The sequence below is a fragment of the Zingiber officinale genome, chromosome 9A (genome assembly GCF_018446385.1).
Source record: "Zingiber officinale cultivar Zhangliang chromosome 9A, Zo_v1.1, whole genome shotgun sequence".
Taxonomy (NCBI): domain Eukaryota; kingdom Viridiplantae; phylum Streptophyta; class Magnoliopsida; order Zingiberales; family Zingiberaceae; genus Zingiber; species Zingiber officinale.
Window position 1 is genome coordinate 88,018,613 of NC_056002.1, and position 10,242 is coordinate 88,028,854.

Here is a 10,242-nt window from a genome sequence, read left to right on the forward strand (position 1 = left end):
AGTCAATCAGAGGATTTTGATCAAAACTCATTAATTGACCTATTTTCTAGGTTGATTAGTGGATTTCGACCAAAATTAGCCAAATTCCCATATTGAGACCTAACCCATTTCAGGTTCTATGGATTCCTGAGGTTGCAAGGAATGCAAATATACACTCCATTATTTATTTCAATTTCTCCGGAGGTGGGATTTCATATAAGCCCCAATATCATATTTCAACAGATTCTTTCAATAATGAATAGCATATTTGAACTCCTTGTAATCTCAAAAATCTACGTGACCTGAAATAAATGCAATCGAAGCTCTTTAGGCCAATTAGTGGATTTCAATCCCAACATAGGGTTTCTATAATATTGAATTTCAATTGATTTTTTTAATAATATTTTTAATACCTCCGGAGAAGCTGAAATAAATAATGGAGGGCATATTTGGACTCTTTGCAACCTCAGAAATCTATAGAACTTGAAATAAGTACAATCGGAGCTCTCTAGGTCAATTAGTGAATTTTGAGTAAAATCGACCGAAATCCCACGTTGGACCTGATATGAGTTCATATTATGCCCAATGTACGATTTCAGCCAATTTTTTTCAATAACATTTTAATACCTCCGAAAATGTCGAAATAAATAATAGATTACATATTTGAATTTCTTACAACCTAAGAAATTCATTGGACCTGAAATGTATGCAATTTGAGCTCCCTAGATCAATCAGTGAGTTTCGACCTAGCGAGCTATGATTACATCTATTTCAAGTCCCGTGAATTTCTTAGGTTGCAAGGAGTTTAAATATGCTATCTATTATTTATTTCAGCTTTTTCGAATATATTAAAATGTTATTGAAAAAATTCGACTGGAATCTCACATTGGGCTTGATATGAAATCCCACCTCCGGAAAAGCTGAAATAAATAATAGAGGGTATATTTAGACTCTTTACAACCTTAGGAATCCACAGAACCTGAAATGAGTACAATCGGAGCTCTCTATATCGATTAGTGGATTTTGATCAAAATTAACTGAAATATCACATTGGGCCTGATATGAGTTCATACCAGGTCCAAAGTGGGAATTCAATCGATTCTTTTAATAATATTTTAACATCTCTATAGAAGCTAAAATAAGCAATGGCGGACATATTTAGACTTCTTGCAATCTAAAAATCTATAGGATATGAAATGGGTACAATCCTCTCTACGTTGATTAGTAGATTTCTACTGAAATCGATTGAAGTCTCACATTAGGCTTGATATAAGTTTATATTAGACCTAATATAAGCCTAATATGAGTTTATATTAGGCCTAACTTGGGCCTAATATGAAATCATATCAGGCCTAGTATGAGATTTTAGCTAATTCTTTTAATAACATTTTAACACCTTCGGAGAAACTGAAATAAATAATGAATAGCATATTTGAATTCCATGTAACCTAAGAAACCCACATGACCTGAAATGACTATAATTAGAGCCCTCTAAGTTAATCAGTGGATTTCATTTTAAATCCACTAATTGACCTAGAGAGTTTCGATTGCACTCATTTCAAGTCTTGTGAATTTTTTAGATTGCAAGAAATTCAAATATGTTATCCATTATTTATTTATGTTTCTCTAAAGGTATTAAAATATTATTGAAAGAATCGATTGAAACTCACATACGTTGAACCTGATATGAAATACCACCTTCGAAGAAGCTGAAATAAATAATGGAGGGCATATTTGGACTTCTTACTATCTTAGAAATCCATGGGATCTGAAATAGGTGCAATCGGAGCTTTCTAAATCGATTAGTGGATTTCAATCAAAATTGACTGAAATCTCATATTGGGCCTGATATGAGTTCATATCAGGCTCACGTTGGGTCTGATATGATTACACCTTATTTCAAGTCATGTGGATTCCTGAGGTTGTAAGGAGTCTAAATATATCCTCCATTGTTTATTTCTGCTTCTTTGGAGGTGGGATTTCATATCAGGCTCAACGTATGTGAGATTTCAGTCGATTCTTTCAATAACATTTTAATACCGCCAGAGAAGTCGAAATAAAAATGGATAGTATATTTGAACTCCTTGTAACATTAAAAAATCCATAGGATCTGAAAATAGGTGCAATCGAAGCTCTTTAGGTCAATCAGTGAGTTTTGTGTTAGTTAGAGCCCTAGAGCCAATCATTTGATGATTGTTGTATGGACTCATTGTATCATATTCTTCTATATATAAATAAAGGTATTTGTTTTGGTTATTATACTTACTTGTATTGGTGCCAAATAACTAAGTATAATAGTGTCCTTGAGTAGAAGGTTCTTACCTATATCAATCGATTGGTTGAATCGATAGTGAGATGATATAGGGAACACTACTCTTAATCATTCCTAGTAGAGTATTAACATTCAGGGACAATGTTAATGCGACGAGACTAGCATGTAGGTCAACTCGATGACTTGATCTCACAAGTCATGGATATGGAGATATCAAGTTGACACATGGGTATACATTGGAGAATGTATACTGAATGACCCGTCATGAGAAAGTATCATGGATCGTTATATGAGTGTCATATACTTTCTCATGTGGCTATTAGTATGACTACTAGTCCTTGGACCTGAAGTCACCATGGTTCCCTACATAAGGAGTTACGTACATTGGCTTCGTCAAACGTCACCCGTAACTGGGTGGACTATAAAGGCGATTACTGGATATGTAACAAATTATGCAAAGGGATGTAAGTGATGTAGATGAGATATATCCCTCCTATATGACGGGAGAGACATCGATATTCTTGATAGAGTGAGACCACTAAGTGCATGACCATGCCCAAATGAGTCAATATAAGATATTGAGCTCATTTGATCGAGTGATTCTACTTGGAGTTCAAGATTTAGTTTGATTAGAGGATGACACAGTCTATGCCTCATATTGATCAATCTAGATGTCTAGGATAGAAGGACAATGTCATATATTGTGAAGAGTCATAATTAGTAGTCACAAGGTGATGTTGGATCTCAACATTCTTATAACTTGGGTAGTAATGATGTGTTGCTAGATACCGCTCATTACTTATGCTTCTAAATGGGTTTAGAAGTATTGCCAATATTATAAGAACTTATAGGGTCGCACACAAAGGCTAATTAGATGAATATTAGGTCCATTTGATGAACATAAAGGATTATGTTCATGTGATGAACCAAATTGGATTAAGAGTAATCCAAATTAGGCTAATTGAGTTGGACTCAATTTGGTTCATGTATTAAATAAGTCTAATTTGGACTTAGACTCATTGAATCAATTTAATTCAATGAATAGGGATTCATTAAATTAAAATTGACTTGAACCAATAGTTAGATTTGATCAACCATGGGAGAGAAGTTGTCAAGTTTGACTTGACTTGAGAGGAAGATGAAGAGTTAAGTTTGACTTGACCATTTGCCACCTCATTGATGAGTTGGCAAGAAGTGGACCGATGATGATGCTCCACATCATCATGGTTGCTTAAGTGAGATGCCACCTCATGGGAGTTACCAAGAGTTGTGACTCTTGGCATCCCATGGAGGTTACATTCTCTCTTAAAGTGGTCGGCCACTTTAGGTGAGGGAGTTAGTGCATTTTATGTGCTTGGTGAGTAACTCCTTCCTCAAGCTCTTCTCTTCTCTCCCTCTCCTCCACCATTACTGATCTTCTAAGGTTGCTAGCACATCCTTAGAGGTTCTCTCCATCGAGTTGTTCGTGTGGATACACATAGAGAAGTATCTACTTTGATACTCTCGAGATCCGGCGACGAACCTTGGACGAGCGGGATTGCGAAGGGCTTCACATCAAGGGTAACTTTTTTCTTTTGTAGATCTAATGTAGATCTAGGAGTAGAAAACATGTATATGAAAGTTTTACATAATTTTATTTCTTCGCACGGATCCGTGGCATGGGGCTTTCGGGATTTTCGTAACGCAAAAAGCGGTTTTTGCGGTCCGAAAAACCCAACATTTATTCACTGATTGATTTAGAGAACTCCGATTGTATCTATTTTAGATTCGATGGATTTTTAAGATCGTAAGGAGTTCAAATATCCTATCTATTATTATTTTTGAGCTTTTTTAATGATGATGTTTTGAAAAAATAAATTTAAGTGAGAGAGAGAGGGGAAGAGAGAGATTAGCTTTCCATACGTAGAAGGAGGGAGAGAAATTGAGATTTTATGAAATTGATAGAAAGGGTAGAATGGAAAAAATCAAATAAATTAATATGTCTTTTCATAATTACCAAAATATACTAAAATATAATAAACCTTTTTAGTAAATTTGAAAAGTTAGATACGCCCTCTAATAGAAAAAATTGTCAGAAAATACAGAGGAAAGGAAATGACAGGAAAGGAGGAATATGACCACAACTTGTCCTTGCCAAGGACCGGACCTCGTCCTTCCTCACCACATGCTCCTGTTCCTCTCCCTTGATTCTTCCTCTCCCTCTATTCTATATATACATACTCCATGAACCAACCAACTCCCAGCCAGCACTCATAAACTAACACCCAGTTTCTTCTTTTTCCTCCCAAGTACTTACCTGATCATGGCGATCCGCCAGTCGAACAAGCTGGATCAGGCAGGGTGGCTAAACAGATCCTGAAGAGATGTTCCAGCCTCTGCCGAAAGCAGGAGGAGCAGGTGGTGGACGTGCCGAAGGGGCACTTCGCGGTGTACGTGGGGGAGACGCGGAGCCGTTTCATAGTCCCCATCTCCTTTCTGGCCCACCCGGAGTTCCAGCGGCTGTTGCAGGAGGCGGTGGAAGAGTTTGGCTTCAGCCACCACATAGACGGCCTCACAATCCCCTGCGAAGAGGTTGTCTTCCGCTCCCTCACCTCCATGATCGAGTGACAACACAACATTATGCACACCTACACCTACCTTGCATAGTTGCTACAATGTATATGATGAACCAATTAATTGGGACTACAATTGTCTTTTTTTCCCTTCCATTTGATTGATTTGATGGAGGTGCCGCAGTAGAAGGATGTATGGGATTCTGACTGGAACTTAAGCCCAGAGTGGGCTGGATTTGTATGCCGCCCTGATCGAACTTATTCGTTTGCTTGCAAGGAAACTGGAGGGGGGATCCTTCTTTCCCCTGTTCTAGTTCATATAATCATATTAACTTGGATCTTATATGTATTTTCATGGATGGAAGGAATTTGAACAAAAACAATAATGCATTGATGGATTTTCAGCCTCGAAAAATCAGTGAATTTTTATAATTTGTGGATAAAGCCTAGAGTTGGACATAGGCTCTAACAAAGCATCATTAAAAAAAAAAAATACAAATTTTGTACTGTAATCTTGACAACAACATTGAGGTTGATTTCATCTTTAAATCTGACAATCCACGTAGCTTCATATTCAGATGAAAGGTTGGATGACTTATATCTGAATGAATAAATAAGATATCTCTAGATCAGGATCAATGGTTCATATTGATTCAGTTTGATCTCTTCTATTTGACTTCTAAATCAAGTTAGATCCGATATTCTTAACCCTAATCCATGATTCTTTGGATTTCCTGCAAAACCATATTAAATACATGAGATTAAACTTCACAATTGTAGAAAATTTATAATTAAATCCAAAATGAATTCATACTCATAAAACATAATATAAACATCAAATTTATCATACGAGAAGGTAAAAATATCAAGAATAAGAGTCACAATAATAGATTAAAATGCTAGTTATCAACTCCTCCACACTTATTTTACTCGTTTCGAGCAAGTAAACAAAATAATAAAGATAACTAAAGATGTATTCCCCTAACAATTCTAATCATGCTTAGAAAATCATAAAAGAAAGGTACCTAGGATTGTCAAATTCAAATGATCAAAATATTCATGGATTCAATTTATGCACTGATTAACAAATATGATAACTTCAATTCATAATGAATAAATTGAGAATGATAACAAAATAAATATCAAAATATAAGTATTGGTAGCTCACCTTTTACATACATGCAATAGTGGAATTCACTCAAGTTACTCATGGTTCATGCACTACCATATGCTTGATTTTCTTCTAATCTTCACCACTACCATATATATAGGAATGCACAATAAAATAATGAAGGATTATTTACCATGTAAGAAAAACATAATCAAAGCAAATGATAGTGTGTAAGAAAAGAAATGAGGAAGATAAAGTAAAGTAGTGGTAGAAGATATAGGCATAATAGAATGCTACATAAATGAGTACAAGAAAATAATGTCCAAAAAGTATCTTATCCAAACTTTCAAGTTAGCTTTTTGCAACTCAATAAAAATATGAATAACCTCTACTATAACTTTTCACAATAAAAATTCACTCATAATGTACAGTAAAATTTAAATATTGCTACAATAAAGATTGTCACTCACAAAAAATTTTACAACAAAGGCGTATGAAATGGCACAACAAGATTGTTCCTTTTTTTTCTTTCTTATGTTTCTTTTTATTATTATTTTTTTTCTTTTTCATTTTTTTTCACATTTTTTTTTTCCTTTTAGCATGTTATGCACTTCCCTACACATCAATAATAGCTCCACTTAAATGATAAAGAGCATGATTTACCTATGGTGATCAAGCATGGTTCATCTATGCGTCTCCTAAATTCTCCTCAGCTATTCCTCGCCCCCACACTTAACTTTTGTCCATCCTGGGAAAACACTCATTATGTAATATCCAAAATATCCACATCCAAAAGAGTAATAAAGTGAAATGAATGGACAAAAACAAAGAATGAAATGCCCAAAGATAGGGGAATTATTCAAGCAACATGTGTTACCACAAGGAATGAATAGAAGCAAATGAAAAAACCTTCATAAAAATTATGCAAACCTATGATAATATGGTCTCAAAAGAAATAAAGAAAGTTTTAGAGTAACATTAACCACAAGTACATCACACATAAATTGGAATAATAGGATTAAAAATCCTCACTAGGCATATCCAAATTATCATCTCAATCTATCAACATAGAATCAATCACGAAGTTGTAATCCATGCAATCCAAGAATCTAATCATGACAATAAATTTTCAAACTTGACAATCAAATTTAACTAACTTTCATAATGTCTAAGATAATAAAAAAAATGCATAGGAAATTTATTATAAAAATAGATAAGACAAACTAAAAATGAACTACCAAGGAAAAATAAACAAAGTAAAAAAATATATACAAATAGAAAGAAGAAAAAAAAAGTGAGATGGAACAGACTCCCCGAAATTTCTAGCGGTCAGAATCAATTCAGTTCCATGAGCCATGCTGGAAGTAGAATGATTATAAGTGAAGTGAGGACTCCTCCCTTCACCATCATCTCCTCAAAAATTTTCTCCATTGGTCGAAGACGGTTTAGTTGGAGTATCCTTACGTAATTGACTGCAAATAAAATGTCTGTAGAAATCGTGTGCACTAAAAAGATGACGTAATTCCTACACGCATGCTGTGTGAGATGGGCTAGAAATAATATTAATATTAACAAAGCATGAATTAAGAAATATGTCACATCCACTAAAATCATATCTAATTATCTCCATGGAATTCTTAAAAATTCAGAAGAAATATTGATCTTATCATACTGAAAGGTACATAGGGGGGTCAAGAAGAGTGAATTTGACATTTTCTTGGACCGATAAAAGATCTGGCTCTGGTAGTTGTACAATCAAAGGAAGTGATTCTTGGGTCATCCCTATATTTCCATCATCACTAAGTGCAATAACAAGTTCAACTGGCTCAAGAGGTAATGTAATCAAAGGAAGCAATTCTTGTGGTTTTGTCTCTACAACACAAGTTCCTACACTTCTATCCTTATCAACAACACATGTAACGTCAAGAATATTTAGAACAATAGTATCATTAATAGCAACATTATTAGGATCAACTACAACATCACGATATAAAAAATTAAAAGAGTCTTATAGAGTAGATGAAACAAGGTCAGGAATATCACAAACTCTACAATCCATCTCCTCGAAAATTGATGAAGTAAGTTGATCTGATAGCAATTGTAACTGTGTCGATGAATGTGCCCTTTACTGGAACTGAGTTTCTTGTTATTACTAAAATTATTGCAATTTCTGCCTAAGATCCTACTTAGGCTGATGGTATTGAAATTAAGGTTGATAATACTGGGGTCACTCAGAAGTCCCTTATTGTGCGTTCCCACACCTGAATCCTGACAATAAATTATACTTGTCTTGCTAATGGAGCTGATAATTCTAAGGATTAGGCTGATGATATTGGATCTTGGTCAGAGACATATTGGAAAAGGAATGAACATCTTTGGTAATCATCGGGCTAGTCCCAAACTGCTTATAATATGCAACCATAATCTTAATAAGTTCTTTGGCTTGAGTAGGTGTCTTGTTAACTAAAACCCCTCCATTAGCTACATCAACTATACTTCTATCCATGGTACACAATCCCTTATAGAAGTATTGAATCAGTAGTTGATCGCTAATATGGTGTTGAGGATAACTAACAATAAGTCATTTAAATCTCTCCCAATATTCTTGTAATGATTCTCTTGTGAATTTTTGAACTCCACAAATACTCTTCTAAATAGTTATAGTTCTAGAAACAGGAAAGAACCTCACCAGAAATGATTTCTTCATCTCAAACCAATTGGTGAGATGGAATTGGGTGGGAAACGGTATAACCAATCTTTTGCTGAATCTGTCAATGAGAATGGAAATGCTCAAAGGCTAACATCTTCATCTAATATGTCATGGGGGTTCAATGTAGAGCATACATATCCAATTCTTGTAGATGTCTATTGGAATCCTCACAAAAAATCTATGAAACTTCAGTAATAAATGTACTATTTGCCATAATTCAAAGTCTACATTCAAATCAGAATAATCGATGCAGAATGATTCATCTGACAAATCTGGTACATAAAGCTCTTCGAGAGTCTTTCTAGTGTTGTTCTCCATGTTATTTATTAAAATCTGAAGTCCTGATCATACTAAAACACTAAAACTACTGATGATATACAAGAGATTTCCTGACCTTACTTGAAATACTCATGCAAATAAAATCAAAAGACACAAGAAAATATACAAGATATAATGCATGCATACAAGATATGAAATAATTAAGCCCTAATAATATTTTTGAATTTTTGTGACCACCAAAGAAATAGAAATAATAGAGAATAAAATTAAAAAATGAAATAAAAAATATTAAAAAAATTGAGAAGGTGGTCTAAATGATGAAATATGACTAAAATAGGCCTTTATTTATGGTGTAGCTGTAAGTATTACTCCCCTCACTCCTTTCCTTCAACCTGCAAAGTTCGATAGCAAAAGGAGATAATAACTGTTACATCTAAAGAAAAATAAAATAATAAAACTGAAAAGTATGAACAAGATAAAGATAAAACTCATGTACAATCTAAAAATAAACGAATACCACTAAGTTCCCTAGCAACGACGCCAAAATTTGATAGTCAGTATCTTTCACTTGCTCAAATCAAATTTATAATTTATACCCAACCGAAACTCCTTAACCTACAATAAGGTAGTATAGTAGAGGACTGGATAATCTCTCATATGGAACTAATGGCGAGACATTTAATTTTAGACAAATCGAACCAAGGAATTTGTTTTAGGAGGTTATTTTCTAAACCTAATGCAAAAAATGAAATCCTAACTAATCAGTAAAGATAAATTGACAACGTAGTGTCACTCTATGCTACAAATAACTGTTGGTGCAGTGAGCACCAGATGATCGAACCTGAGTTTTGATTATGACAAAGGGCTCAAAGTTAAGCTGTGGTGTTATCTAACAAGGTTCATGGAGATTGCAGGAAAGTCCTAAGTGATACTTAGGCAAAAGTCCTAGCTGCGACTAGGCAGGTGAAAACCCTAGGGGGTGGTAACCCTAGGTCCCAGGGGGAGGTAACCCTAGGTGGAGGAAAATCCTAAGGGGTGGCAACCTTAGGTCCTAGGGGAAGAAAAACCGTAGGGGGCGGTAACCCTAGGTCCTAGGGGGTGGTAACCCTAGGCGGAAAGTCCAGTCGGTCTGGAGGACCGGACTGGCATCAGGTAAATCTCCTGAGTGGAGTAGGTGAGGACGCGTTCTCCGTAGAGGGAACAGTAGGAGTCGGGTCGACCTAGGGTTTCCGGTCGGAAGCCCGAAGTCAGACCCGGACAGTCCGAAGGCTGTCAAGTCATTCGTTTACATATTATCCATTTTGCTCTAACTCTGTTTTGTAGGAGACTAACCTTTTTG

At 35.1% G+C, this 10,242-nt stretch overlaps 1 pseudogene; it reads left to right on the plus strand.

Annotated features, from left to right (window-relative positions):
* Positions 1–4,521: 4,521 nt before the first annotated feature.
* LOC122019308 lies at positions 4,522–4,858 on the plus strand (annotated as a pseudogene).
* Positions 4,859–10,242: the final 5,384 nt, after the last annotated feature.